This window comes from Belonocnema kinseyi, chromosome 10, assembly GCF_010883055.1.
Source record: "Belonocnema kinseyi isolate 2016_QV_RU_SX_M_011 chromosome 10, B_treatae_v1, whole genome shotgun sequence".
Taxonomy (NCBI): Eukaryota; Metazoa; Arthropoda; class Insecta; order Hymenoptera; family Cynipidae; genus Belonocnema; species Belonocnema kinseyi.
The window spans coordinates 35,571,640-35,583,735 of NC_046666.1; positions in this window are offsets into that span (position 1 = coordinate 35,571,640).

Sequence of the window (12,096 nt, forward strand, 5' to 3'; positions counted from 1 at the left end):
AGAAACACGAGAGCCTGCATGAAAAAATGCATGGACATAAAAGAAGCTAGAAAAGTATGCCAGGACAGGAAAGTATGGCGGAAAATAGTTAATAAAAAGAGTGTAAGTAGAGTGAATGACGCCTCAAACAAAGACCTTGGCTATTAATGGACCCAAGTGGGGAACCTTACATAACGAATTCGTGAGGTTCTTCGCTTGGGGTGATTGCTAGAGAGATTGATCAGCAACCTGGGTCGGAGCAGTGTTGCGGAACGAACGTGTTATTTACTTAAATAGCACGAGAATTCTGGATCAATCTGAAAAATCTCTATCCCTTCCACACACTACTCCTTTCTCCTGCCGAGTGAGTCACGCCTACCCCGAAAGGAAAATGGCTTAATGGTGTAATAAAATAATAATAATAACTTTTACATTCATTCACAGTTTAATTTTTTCAATAAATTTTTAAGCGTTTCACTGTTCTGAAGGATTCTCAGATTCAATAAAACAGGACTTAAATCAGTATAGAAACTATACGAAAATAATTTCTTTGATTATTTACAGTAATTAGTGTTTTAAATCCTCCTCCTCCTCCTCCTTCTCCTCCTCCTCCTCCTCCTCCACCACTTCGTCTCTTCCGCCTTACAATTTGGCAATGTTTGAATAATTAGGCTGAAGTTTTTCCGCACAATAAAATGAACATTTATTTTCAACGAGTCCTTGTTGTCTTATTTTTTATTTTAAAACCAATTTATATTTATTTAAAAAATTATTATAAACGATTTCTCATGTTTATTATTCTTCGATGAATAGACTCAATTCTTTATGTTATATAACGCAAATGAAATTTATGAGAGTTATTCGTTATTTAAGCGATGTTCATAAACAAATTCAGAGTTTGACTATTTTTTAATTAGTTTCAATTATTTTTGATTCATGAGTTAAACAATTGTTATAAATAACAAAAATATAACAGTTCAAGAAGGCATCCGAAAGACATTTGTAGTCGATTTCGTAAACAAAAATTGAGGGTATTCGAATAAAAATACCCAAACTCTAAATTTGTCATGAAAATTGTTTAAATAATTAATAATTCTTGTAAATTTGTAAAGTATAATAGAAAGGAGTCATGGGGAACATATTCGTATTTTTGATTCCGTAAAAAATTCAGTCTTTTGCTTGAAATATATCCAAAATGAGAATTTCTTTCTGAAAATTGTTTAAATAATTGCAAAGTAGTATATATTTTCAGATAATCGTAATTAGACATTAATTTATCTCATATTTTATATCAAACTCTGGATTTGAATGAGCTAAATATTGCTAATTCCGAAAAATAACGTTTCTTTATTAATTTGTTTATAACGTAGGTAATAAATAACTTCTTCAATTATTCTCACCTACTGGAAATTATTTATAAATAGTTTCAGCATAGCTATCAGACCTTGTTTGATCAATATAAAAAGCTTAAAAAAATGGTACTTCTGAAAAGTTATCAAAAATGTCAATTTTGTTGGTTGGTACAAAATCACCCCTAGATTGTATGAAACATTTGAACATAAAGATCTTTTCAAAACTTGAAAACCTTCCAATAAAAAAAACCGTCCAAATTAAATGGGTTGATTGAAAAATTAATTGAAAAATTGATTGATTGAAATTGTTTTTGCCCCACAGTCTGTCCGACCATTGTACTTTTTTCTTGGGAGGGGAATTAATAATTGATTGAAAGAGGAAAGGAGGGAATGTAGGGCTGAAGAAGTTAGATGAGGGAAGTGAGGAAGGAGGAGAGAAGGAAGCATGTGGAGAGGGAAGTAGAAGGAGGGAGAGTATAGGAGGGAGCGTAGAGTGTGTGGTAGAAGAGGGGGACGTAGAAGAAGGGGAAGGTTTGAGATTAATATACTAACATCACTTCGTTTTGAAACTCAAATGAAAATAAAATAAATAAACCTTTGAAATACTATATTAAATTGGCTACGAAACCCTTGTGGGGTTTTGTAGCATCAGACAGAAAGTCTTGTAGTTTCGGTCATGTGAGCATCCGTCCGTCGGACTTTCCTCCAGTGAGGGCAATTTAGAGAAAATCATTGGAAATTAGTGGAGGAGAAGTAGCGAAATTGAGGGAAAATGAGTGGAGGGTTAGTAGGAAAATTAAAGAGAAATAAGGGGAAGTAATAAGAGAGAAACTGAAGGGAGAGGAAGTACGGGAAAATGAGGGGATGACGAAGTGAGGGGAAATGAGGGCAAGGAAAGTAGGGGATGTGAGAGAAAATGAGAAACTGTGAAGTAGGTAAAGTAGATGAAATAAGGGAAAATTAAAGGAGGGGAAGTAGTGGAAGTGAGCGGTAGTAGGGGATGTGATGAGAAATAATGGGAGGAAAATTACAGAAAGTGTGGGGTAATGGTGGTATGGGAAGTAGCTGAATTAAGGAGGGGAAGCAGGAAAAGTGAGTGCAAGTGAAGACAAATAGGGAAATTGTTAGAAATGAGGGTGAATAGGGAGAGGATGTGAGGATTGGTTTAGGGTATTAGGGGAAGGGGAGTGTTAGCTGAGAAAGTGAGAAAAGGGAGAAGTTAGTGAAGGAAGGGAAAGCGAATGGTAAAGTTTGGTGGGGGGATGTTGGAGTAAAGAGTGGAAAGCGAGGGGTCGGGAATAAAATTTATTTTTGCGGCTGACCAGTAAATGTGAAATCAATCCTGGGTTTTATGTTACTGTTTCGCGAAAATCACATGCATGTACGTTAAAAAGGCGAACCAGTGCTTCAGTTGAACCAAATGGGAAAACGTTGTCTGTTCGTCCTCCGACCTAAAACGTGGAACGGGCATCGGAACACGACCGTCCTGAGTAAAGTGAAAACGTGTGTGAACCCTTCGAAAAATAAATGTCGAGGACTTTCTGCCAGGAGGTGCTGCAAACGAGCTCACACCTATTCTCGAAGGAGTGCACGTCCGTGAAATACGAACCTGCACACATGAATGCGTCCTTTTAGCATAGAGAAGCATCATTCATCGCTTTTATGTCACAACTAGGAAATGCTCAAGTCCTATCCTGGAATTCTCAATTTTACTAAAATCCCAAGAACTTTTTCTCATTATTCACAAAAATGAACCTAAAAGACAAATGTAAGGGACCGTTCAGAAAATATGAAATGCTTTTAAAAAAAGTATGAATCTTATGGATTTTATGATTCTCTCCACTTGGGGTGATCGTTAGAGAGATTGATCAGGACAAGTACCTGAGCGTTGTTATGGACGGAGCATGTTGTATGAATAAGCAACAGGACTTTAACTAGTTTTTCTCAGTTTATTCTTTTGAATTTTCTGGAATTTTGTAAATTGCGACTTTCAAACGATAAATAAACATTTAAATTGAAAATAATTACTTAATAATAATAATAAATTTATCATTTTCATCAATTAATTTCCGGAAAATATTTTTAAATATTTTAAAACATTTCAAATAATTTCAAAAATTTCGAAAAGTAAGTTCGAAGATTTAAAAAAAAGTTGAAATTTTGAATTTTAACAAATTTTAGCAACAAATTCTAAAAACCTTGAGAGATATTTAGAAGTTTCAAAAAAAAAAAAATAATAAAAAATGTTGAACTTAAAATGATTTCAACAAATTTAAAACATAATGTAGTTTTTTGAAGATTTAAAATAAAAAACTTCGAAGTCTTTTAAGAATTTTGAAAGTTTTCAACAGAATACAACAAAAGAGTATTTAAAAAAATTTCAAAAATTCTTTTGTATATATTTTTTATTTTATTTTAATTTTAAATAAAAAAAGTTGAATTCATTTCTTAAGTTTATTTTTTTTATTTGCTTTAATTTGATAAAAAGCTAGACACTTTTAAGACTATTTTCCAAATAATTCGACTCAGTTCAAAAGATTTATTTTGAAAAATGAAAATTCTCGAAATTTCAAATTCCCAAAATAAAATAAAATTACAGATCATTTTTATTACCAAAATTATCAACGCTCTGAAAATAGTACATTCCAGACATTAGGAAATTTCCAAATTTTTAAATTCCCAAAAATAGTGAATTGCGGAATTTTTCAAGTCCTGATAAAATAAAATAAAAATTTAAGTACGCTCGAGAATAAACGCCCTATAAAAGAAAGATCACAAAAAGATTATTCTAATAGAAATAAAGTATTAAATATTTTTTTTGTGATAATTTAAAAATTCGTAAATTTTCTATCTTATGAAATTTGAAAGCTCGGTTATTTTCTACATTCGGGAATTTGAAAATTTACTACTTTCAGGAATGTCTGAAATCAAGTTTTAATTTCGGTGGAATTTTCATTTTTCCGGAGACTTTCCTTGTAGTCATTATTTTTTAAATATTTTTCTACATTTGGTATTTTGACAATTTGGAAAATTATGTCATTCCTATCGAAAATAGTATATATTATGCAATTTTTTATGAACAAATAATTCATATCAGCGTTATGTATAAAACCTCTAATACAGAAAAACGAAAATATGAATTTATTTTTTCGAATTACGGAAATAATATTATAGAATTAAATTTTATTAATGAATTATTTTAGACGCTAATCGCATTATGAAAATTACGATTTATCCGACAAACGATTCTAGTGTCTACATACATAATAAAAATTATAATTTTCCCCTTTTTGTCTCGGATTTCATTTCATCAAATTAATGAATATTTAATTGAAGGCAATACCAACAAACGTTTTATTCCAATATCCCTACCGTTTTTAAACCAAATTTAAAAAACTGCTATAATTAAGAAAATTATAATTTTTGTCTAAAGGCTTGGTTCTCAAATTTAATTTCACAAATTATTTGATTAAAAAGTAACAACATTTTTCAACACTGATAGCTCTAATATTAAATTATTTATTTATAAAACTCGAAAAAGTTCAACCACCAACGTTTTCTTAATTATAAAATTTGAAGACACGACAAGCACAAGTCGTGCGACGACTCGAAGAGGACCTATCTTTGCATTAATCGAAGCAGGTCTTCAGCCTCTTCAGTAAATACCCTGTTTACTTGTCACGGATCTTCAAGGGGTATTAACAGTGAAATCCGTTATCCGAGAGTCCTATACAGTTCTCGAGACTCGAGAATCAAGTTCTTTTGTATTGAAATAAAACAGAGCTTCCGCAATGCTTCTGATTATTGCATAGCGAATACGATATTAAGATGTTATTAAGTCGTTCAAATCTCCCCTCTTTCCATGTAACTCTCACTCCGCTCACCACTTTCCCCTCTCCAGTCTCCACTCTCCCCTCCTCTATTCTATCCTGTTCTATCCTTCCCTATCCGGTCGTATCTCTTCATCTCCTCCATCCCAAAAACTTCATACTCATTTTCCTCCTGTGTACAACCCTCCCTAACACTTTCCTTACTTCCCCCTTACTGTCCTCACGTCTTTCATTTACTTCCCGCCCTATTTTCTCCCACCGGTTTCTCTATATTACTCACCCTCCGCACTCTCCCCACCCCACTCCCATCATTACTTCCCTTTCCCTACTTCTTCAGGCCTACTCTGGCTTCCCTACCTCTCCTCACTTCCCCTCAATTCCCCTAGTTCTCCTCTCATCACTGAAAAGTTCTAGTTAGGGAGTATTCACATGTTACGTAACGTTATTTTCGACCTTTTTTAAATTTCCCCCTCCCCCATGTAACAGACCGTAACATTTCCCTTAGACCCTCCAACCTCTCACCGAAGTTACGCAATATATTTAGTATTATGTTTATAAACATAATAGACGTTTTCTAAACAAAAACAGTTTTTTTTGTAAGTCCTGTATTGAAATAAATAGAACAATATTTTGATGTAACACTGAATGCTTTTTAAATATTTTTTTGGTTCATAAAATTATTGAAATTACTTACAAGGAAAGCAGTATTATCAGTTTGGTTTTAAACTTAAATGAATATAAATTTTATAAGATTCTTGAGAAAATAAGAAAAGATTTTTGAGTATTTCAGATGTGTGAAAAACGAATTTAGAAGATTAAAAAAAATTATTTTACAGAATTTTACAAAGTATTAGGAAAAGTTAGAGCCTTTTTAAAAAATATTTTGTACTTTTACTAGTTTGGATAAAATAAAAAATATTTGATAAGTTTTCGGAAATACTGGGAAGTTTAAAAATATTTTAAGTCTATTTAAAGTATCGCGTATTCCTAAAAATTTTTTCATGTGACCAGAATTTTTCTTAAATTTTTGACAAATAATTCAAAATGAAAAAAATGGCATTAAAATCTTCCAAATTTTCATAGGAATTTAAAGAAAATTTGTTTATATAATTGAAAACTTTCCAAATTCTATTAAAGCCTCTAAAGCGTTTGTTTGAAATCTGTAAAAACTTCTACATTTTTAAAATATTTAATGGTTTCAAATTCTTTTTCAATCTCTTCAAATCTTCTAAATATTTCTTGAATTTACTTGATGATTAAAAATTTTTTTTTTTAATCTACCAAATTGAAACATTCTGCTTTAAAGTCTTCTAATTTTTATTCAAAATTTCATAAATATTTTTAAATATTTAGAAATATTTTTCAATTCTCTCTTGAAGTCCAATAACAAAAATTATAACAAATTTTTCCATAAATCTTAAGAAAATTCCTTTTTCAATCCTTTAACATTTTTAAACCTTCTAATATTTTTAAATCATTCAAATTTTTCATGCTTTATTTAAATTCTGCAAAATTAAAGAAATTGTTTTAAAATCTTTATATCTGATTCTTCTTCCATGGTTTTAGAAGTTTTTGATATATTTTGAAATATTTTCAAATAGTATTTTAAAAAATTAATTTTTCAACTAAAAAAATTATTTTTATTCTTCCCAGGAACACAAAATTTTACTTTAAAATCTTTCACGCTCTTTTCCAAAATTCTAGGATATAATTTTTTAATTTTTGTAATCTATTTCAATTTTCATATAGAATTTATTAAGAAAAAAATCATTTGAAATTTTCCGATAAATCTTAGTAGTATTTTTTTCATTCCCTTGACGTTCTAAAAAATTAAGTTTACCTACAATTTGATTAAATCCTGAAAAATTATAAGTTTGATTAAAGTTTCCTATATTATTTTTCAAGATATTTTAAAATATTTAAAACTTAAAATTAAATCTAAGACATTAAAAACCTTTTTAGAAATATCTAAAAAATTTAATCTAAAAATTTTCAAAATTACCAAGGAGCTTTTAAATTTTTTTCGAAATTCTGCAAAATAAGTTTCTATCATAATTTACTTTTTCTTATCTCGTTGAAAATGTAAAAAAAATTAGAAATAATTATAATGCGGTAGCAAAATGTTAAGAACAGAATTACTCTCCAATACTGAAAAATCATTTACAATTCAAATGTTCTCTTCTATCATTAACGTTTAAAAGCACTTAGAAATAAATTTTGTGATAAAGTTAAATCATTTATTTAGAAATTTCGGTATACAAATTCGATTATACAGAAAATTGATGAATCTTTATTAATATATAAACAACCTGAAAATAGTCACCAAAAGTTATATTCAGTGTTGCAACCAATCAGGTTGTCGACAGCAATGTGTTCGATATTTTCGAGATATTTAGTAACATCGCGTTTTTCAAGAGAAATAATGCCTTAATACCAGTACATGTTCAACAACACTTATTGTACACAATTTAAATTATAATTTTATTTTCGAATTAAAAAAAAATTAATTTTCGAAGGAATGTCTGCGATTAGAAATCGAGAACTTAATAAAAAATATTCAAAAATTAAATCAACATTCGAATTACTTGAAATATTGTTCATTAGTAGTTGTACCTGATGACTCTATTGATAAGTTTTTTGACTCACAAGAATTATGTTTGCGAAATTTAAAATATATAAAATGAGAAGATGGTATCAAAAAGTTTGCTTTGTTGGAAAGCAGGTCTTTAATTTCCAGTCAGAAATTAAAAATTTGAGCCTAAACAGATGTTTAAAAAATGTATCGAATTTGAAAATCCCTGGTGAAATCGCAGAAATTTTTTACTGTGTGTAAAAAATGCAGTTTTCCTTTAAATGAAAAAAACAGAAATAAAAATAACGAGGAAGAAGATTTGAAATTTGATATTCGAAAAACTCTTACTTAAATAGTTTCAAATCGCTATAATATAAATAAATTAAAAACGGATGTTTCGTAAGAATAATAATAATTGTAATGATATAACTCTTAGTTGGAAAACAAAAGATTAATTAATGATCAATGTGAAAACTTTTCGAATACACAAAATAATTTTGTAACAAAAGCTTATGTTTTCCCAAAGGTCTAAAACCCATATTGAACTTGGAGACTGTTTTCACTCCTATTTACAATTTAACTACATATATTTTTAATATTTTAAAACAAATGTCGTTGCTTGATAGTATTCCACAAGATCTAGCTTAATTTTGCATTGAAGAAAAACTTTATTTTAATTTACTTTTTTCTTTTTTAATACAAAATTCTAGAAATAAATATAGGTTATCCTATTAGTTCGTGCCCATCTCCAGTAGTTTCTGATTTAGTTTTACAAAATTTGGAGAAAGAGCTTTTGATTTATTAGAATTCATACCTATTCAGGGTGTCTAGTGACCTTGAAAACTTTGAAAACCTGGAACTCTCCTTGAATTTTTTAAACCTTGAAAATTTGGAAATCTCCTTGATTTTTTCACGAAAACTTTGAATTTTAATCATTTTGTTTTTTTCTCTTCTTTTAAAGCAGTTATTTTATCGAAATGAGAAGAGGAATTTAAATCTTTTATCGTATTATGAAAGAAAGATCTCGTTCAGAAAAAATCTTGCTGCTGAAAATTTGTTTCTTCGTCAAGATATAATTTATCATTTGTTTATTGCAGAATAAATAAAGACATTTTAAGGCACTTTTTGTTGAGACGTTTAACTTAGAAATTATAAAAATTATTAGTTTCAAATTTCGATGTTTTCAGTTTCAAAATTAGAATAAGTCATAGCCACACAACGGATTTTTCGAGGGGTTGACCACTTGGTTTTTGAGTGTACAACAGATTTCAAAAGGTTACAAAATATTTCTAAAGATTTCAAAATATTTCTAATATTTCAAAATATTTCAAATATCTTTAACATTCATAAAGATTTCACGGATGTTAACTATTTAAAAAAGGCACCCCCAGATGTCAATACAGATTTCACAGCAATTTCACAAATATTTAATAACTTTTAAGATTTAAAGGATTTCAACGATTTGAAAAAGGGTACAGTACACCAGATTTTTAAGATTTCAAAAATTTGACACGATTTCAAAAGGTCTTAAAACATTTTAGAAGATTTCAAAATATTTCAAATAATTCAATAACTTGAACGAATACAAAAGATTTTCCAAACAAATATTCAAAAAAAGATTTGATAAGCATTTCAAAATATTTTACAAACATTTCAAGGATTTTAAACATTCAAAAAAGGCGTGTTCACAAGATTAAAAAGTATTTACAAAAATCTCCCAAAGATTTCGAACATTTCATAAAGATTTGGAACACTTCACAACGATTTTAAAATTTACAAAAGAGTTTAAAGATTTTAAAAACGGCATATTAAACCACATTTCTAAGATTGCAAAGCATTTCAAAGATTTAGAACAATTTCGAAATTGTTTAGGAGATATCAAAAGATATCACTTAAATTTGTACTAATTTAAATAATTCAACGAAATTCACAAAGATTTCAAAGATTTCGATTATTTCGCTAAGATTTCGAACGTTTTGCTAAGATTTTGAACATTGCACAAAGATTTTAAAAGTCAAAAGATTTGAAGGATTTCAAAACATTTCAAAGATTTTAAATAACTTGAAAAATTTTTAGGAGATGTCAAAAGATTTCACAAAAATTTTAAAGATTTCATAAAATATTCATAAAGACTTCAAAACAATACGAAAATTTAAAAGATTTCAACAAGGGTGCAGTACACCAGATTTTAAGGATTTCAAACCCCTTTTAAAGATTTTAAACGATTTAATAATGTTTGACAAAATTTCAAACAATTACAAAAGATTTCCGAAAGATTTCTCAAATATTTTAAAGAATTCTTAAGGATTTTAAAACATTTCAAGAATTTCAAGGATTCCAACAAGGGTACAGTAGACCAGATTTCAAAGATTTCAAAACATTTAAAACATTTTTAATGATTTCAAAACGTTTCAACAAATTTGAGAATATTTGAAAAGATTTTAATAATTCCAAATGAACAGAAAAGATTTCACGAACAGTTAAAGAAAAATTTCAAAAATATTCCAAAGGTTTTTATAAAGATTAAAAAAAAATCAGAAAGTTTTCGTAGATTTTAAAGCTTTCAAGAGATTTCACCAAGGGTGCAGTACAACAGATTTCAAAGATTTAAAAATATTTCAAACATTTTTGACGATATCAAATTTTTTCAAGATTTCAGAAGATTTAATAAAGATTTCGAATATTCCAGTGATGTTAAAGGATTGCAACAATATTCATAAAGATTTCACAAATATTTCAAATATTCCAGTGACTTGGAACCAATACAAAAGACTTAGAGAAGATTTCACATTTTCTTAAAAGAATTCATAAGGATTTCAAAAGAGTTCAAGAATTTCAAAAAATTTTAAAAATCTTAAGCGATTTCAAAGGTTTCAACACATTTCACAAGATTTCAAAAGACTTCAATGATTTTAAACAAACACAAAAGATTTCGCAAACAATGCTTAAAGAAAAAGTTCACAAAGATTTCAAGGACTTTAAAGATATTACAAAAGCTTTGAAAAATGCCAAAAGATTTATCAAAGATTTCACCGAAATTTCAAGCTTTCACTAAGGTTTGTGATACTTCACAAGGATTACAAAAGATTTCACAAAGATTTCAATGATTTCAAAGACAAACTTAAGAATTTGTTTATTTACGATTCGGCTTTCTTTATAAATTTTTGGCCAATAAAAAATGAAATTACTCATTTTTACATGTATGACAAACTTTTATTTCATTATTTGATGCAAAGAAGGAGACCTGGTAAACTTTGATTTATTGACCTGGAAAAGCTGGAAAAGACCTTGAATTTTGTTCCTAAGAATCGCTAAACACCCTGCTATTCTTTATAAAAGAGATAAAAGATACGTTGACGACATTCTTGCAATTGTTCCTTCAGTGAAAATTGATTTTTTAAAATTAAATTCATCCATGAACATGAAATTGATAATGGTATTAACTATCTTCATTTAAAAATCATTTGTATTCTAAATTTTGATTTATTAACAAATTTGTACAAAAACATTTTTTCTGTCTAGGAGATATCTCAATTACTATTTACAGAACTTTCTTATAAAATTGGATTAATAAAAGGTTTAGTTGACTGATGTGTCATATTCAGTGAAACTCAATTTAGAAAGTAAATTTTAAATAAACTAAAAATAATATTAGGATATAATAATTATTCTTTTCAATTAGTTAATGACATTATTACTGAACGCATTTATAAAATTTATAATTGCGATAGTTAAAAAACAAATAGATTGATACTTACCATTTTTATCTAAAAGTTACTCTGTTATACATGCAAGCTGTCTCTAAACGTTTAAAAAGTTCATTAAAAAAATTGGATATTAATATTTATTTAAAAAAACACTAATACTTCAGATAATTATTTATTGAAGAAGAAAGTCAGTGATAGCATTGAGAATTTTTTTTTTATTATTTATTTGATAAAATGCAAATAGTGAAATAGAGTTTTACACAGGAGAAACTGGGAGAAGATTGAAAACTATAATGGCTGAACTGAAAATAAATTGTGAAATTGGAAACTCAAATACATCATTGTCACCGTATTTTTGGAATCTTAACCATTATTTCGATTTTGAATTTATTAAAATTAAAATATGGAAATATGGAGTTCTTTTATTCTAATAGCATGCTTGTAAACTCAAAACGGTCAAAGTATAAAGAATTTCCGATTATAAAGTTTTCAACTACGAATGTTTCAATTTTTTGGAATTTGCAAACGCTTGAAAGGTTTCTCAATTATGAAAAATTTCAGATTAAAGTCGCCAACTATGGTTTTCCAATGGCCAATTAAAATATCAGGACTTTCAGTTTGTCAATTTCCAAAATTTTGAATACCACGTATTTAAA